Source organism: Trifolium pratense, linkage group LG7, assembly GCF_020283565.1.
Source record: "Trifolium pratense cultivar HEN17-A07 linkage group LG7, ARS_RC_1.1, whole genome shotgun sequence".
Lineage (NCBI taxonomy): Eukaryota > Viridiplantae > Streptophyta > Magnoliopsida > Fabales > Fabaceae > Trifolium > Trifolium pratense.
Window position 1 is genome coordinate 25076671 of NC_060065.1, and position 3817 is coordinate 25080487.

The 3817-nt window shown below is 31.8% G+C and overlaps 1 long non-coding RNA gene across 1 annotated transcript; it reads right to left on the reverse strand.

Annotated features, from left to right (window-relative positions):
- Nucleotides 1–1702: 1702 nt before the first annotated feature.
- Nucleotides 1703–3817, reverse strand: LOC123898371. Its single transcript, XR_006805309.1, has 2 exons — nt 3692–3817; nt 1703–1875 (listed from the first exon to the last, which is right to left on the reverse strand). It is a non-coding gene; the product is annotated as an uncharacterized LOC123898371 (long non-coding RNA).

The following is a 3817-nucleotide window of genomic DNA, read 5'->3' on the forward strand; positions in this document are numbered from 1 at the left end:
AGAAAATTCGCGTAGAGCTACCTGTGGTAAATTTAACATATCACTTTTGAATATAAGTCGTATGCTAATGATTTTTAATCTAGTGTAAAGAAGACAAAATTTACTACATGATTGACACCGGAATTGTTAAATTTCATTAAGTATAGTATGAGAAAATCTACCTACAAGTTTGAGAAAAGTTTTAGCTCTGTTTCTGTACCAGTACCCATTAATTGGATAGTTAACCCTCAAAACAAAAATTATATTTGTAACCTTGATACCCTAAACTTTCCAACGAGTGGTCATTTACTCAAATCGGACATCATTTAGTATTTCAAATAAATTGTGGAAGTTGAGGGTCTGATGCTGAATTTATGCAGGAAATCTGGAAAAAAAATTGGAACACAAAATTTCGGTTTTTATTAACCGAATTTTTTGAGCATGACAAAACAATTCGGTTCCTACAAACCGAAATACCCTCAAAGGCAAAAATAGAAATTCAGTGGTAGAAAAAAAATGTGGGGAGTCGGGAGAGAAAACATCCAAAAAGAAAGCAGGGGTACACAGACCCAAAAGAACAAAAACAACTACATACCTCCCACAAAAAACCAAACATCTCCCCTATTGTTTCAAAAAAATAGACAACAACGAAAACACACCCGGACCAGATTAGCAGGAGCGCGCGCCTGCCCAGAGAGGAAACTCATCACCTTGGTAATGCATAAAAGTTGTTCACTCACCCCACTACTAGAAAAAAAAACTTTCGGATAAGGGATTCCACTACTGATATCTGAATACCAAAAGTGAAACACAATTGAGTAAAGGATTCCACTACGAATAAGTGAATACCAGTAGTGAAAATTTCATAGGCAAGGAATTTCACTACTGGTATTGTTAAATCAGTAGTGAAAAGTAAACACAATGACATAATTAGTTGAAATTTGTTTTAATTGGATTTCACTACTGATTTTGTTTCCACTGAAGTTAAATTTGTTTCCACTTAATATTAGAAAGGTTCCTCGATCTCGTACCACACATATACGTACGCGCAAATACATAGAAACGAAATAACCCTAAATCGCGTTCTTCTTGTTGAAACCCAAATCGCGTTCTTCTTCTTCGGTATGTTCTTCGTTCTTCTTGAAACCGGCCAACCTCATCGTTCTTCCTCCAATCGTGTTCTCATTCTTCTTTTTCATTTTTCTGGAATCCGGCCAACCCCAAATCGTGTTCTCAGGTAATTTCGTTCTTCGTTCTAATTTCATTCTTCGTTCTAATTTCGTTTTCAGGTGATTTCATTCTTTGTTCTAATTTCTCTTTTTAGGGTTTCTGCAATTAGGGTTTATGTTAAAACTAGGGTTCATGCAATTTCGTTTTTAGTTTTTCTTTTTAGTGTTTATGTAATTTCGTTTTCGTTTTTCTTTTTAGGGTTTATGAAATTTCTCTAATTTCGCTGATTGTAAGTTCTATATATTTTGTAAGTTCATATACGACTTTAAACAAGAACCGATGATATATAGTATACCATGTTGAAAGAAGTACTAATGATGTTGATTTAGTTGTTATTTGTAACCACCTTAACCTAATATTCAATTTATCTTAATAAAAGAATGTTTGTTTAAAAATTACGCAACGGATAAAAAGTTTTAAAACTCGAAGTCGAAATGAATTATGAAATATTGGCTCAAGGTGTTACATTCTTCATTACAAAAAAAAAAACTACTAATAAAATTGAGTAGTAAATATCACTTGTGCAAAATTCCTTTTATACAATATACACATTTAATTTAAATAAAACAACAACAAATAAAGACTCTATGAACCCTTCCCCGTGTCACAATCAGAGCAGAGCTTTCACCAACAACGCGAACACCAACAAACATACAATCTGAGAACCTGAACCCCCAACGGTTCAGCACAAACACAAAACAGAGGTTAGATAACATAATTATTAAAAGTGACTGAATATAACGCATATCAGACACTGAATAAAATACTCCCTCCGGTCCTTTTTATAAGGAACAATTTGGAAAAAAAAATTGGTCCTTTTTATAAGAAACAATCATTAAATTTATTCTTACAATTCCATTTTTACCCTTATTAAATTGTATCCATTTCAAAGTTATGCATTAATTAGAGTGATATATTCCCTAAGGATAAATTAATACACCAAGGTTAGTTTTGGAATCGATTGTAAAATTTTAGAATTTTTATTAAGAAAGATAAGGTTTCTTGGTATGTGTGTTTTTTTCAAATTGTTCCTTATAATAAGGACCGGAGGGAGTAAATACAATTGAGTAAATTCAACTCATACAATCACCACATATACAGACATGTATAGATCTACTCAGACATATATCGGACTTATATCAAATATATTCAGACATGTGTCAGACATGCTCAGACATGTATTAGACATATTCATTTATCAATTACTCGTCACATTTAAGAAGTACAAACTCTCGAACAAAGAAATGAAATACACAATGTCGAGTAACATTTAAGAATGTCACGTAATACCTAACACATTCTAATGTCACATAGATATGATGTCACCTAGACATATCTATATGCATGTGGTACCAATTCATCATAATCTTGGATAACTTAACCCAAGTGTTTCAGATAATCGTCTCTAAAACATTCTAGATCATCGTCTCTAGAATAACAGTAAACTAGATCATCGTCTCTAGGATACTCATCAATAGACACAACTTATGAATGCATGAAATGTGCATATTTGGTTTTATCTCAACTATAACATCAACACAATAAGGATAATACAATCCAAATATTCTAAATCATCGTCTTTAGAATACCTTCACTCATGATAAATCATCATTTATCATCATCAATAAATCAACATCATAATCAATAACATTATGAATCGTCACTAATACATCATCACGTAATCACACTAATCTTCAATAAGATTTATTTATCAATAATTTACCAATCTAATCATAATACATCATCATTTATCAACATCATGATTATCATTATCTATCAACAACCTAATCATCATCATTAATCAACATATTCATTTACAAGACACTAAAGTCTCACCAATTTCAATTAATTAAGCATACGAAAGTTATTTTAAATTAAACTAATGCCAAAAATATTGGCAACATCATTATACAAGCATAATCTCAGAAAATGGACTCCGGAATCGAAATCTACGCGAAAAACTGAGCAAAATAAGTTCCGACCAAAAAAGTAGACAAAAAGTCAACGGTTACGAGTCAACAGGTAGCGTCGGTCATAGCGTCGGCCAATTTTCGACGCAAAGCTGCAGAATTGCACAAAAACACGTTTTGAATATGGGATTGTTCAAAAATCACTTATTCTTCACATATAAGCACCTATTTCGACCCAAAATTCATTACCAATATATACTATGATCATACATACTTAAAATCACTTAAAAACAACTTAATCATAATGTATAATCACTTATTTCATGGATTTAAGCTCAAAATCACAAATCCAATTAAAATCATCATACAACAACATCAAACATCAAAGTGAGTATTTGTATCATATTAAAACACTCAATAATCATGATAGAACAAATAGAATAATGAATCAACACACAAAAGTTCTTAATAAACACATTCCCAAATCCCACATACAAACCCCCAATTGAGATGGTGAGAGTTTGGGCTAGAGAAAATCAACATCTCCAATAATTATGTTACTATCCTCTTACCTTAATAAGTTGAAATCTCTAATCCTTCTCTTGAGCTTCTTCTAATCTCCTAGACTTTTCTTCTCTTTTCTTTCTTTCTTCTCCCAAAGCCTCCTTTTTTCTTATTTCTATGTTTCAAGAGAAATT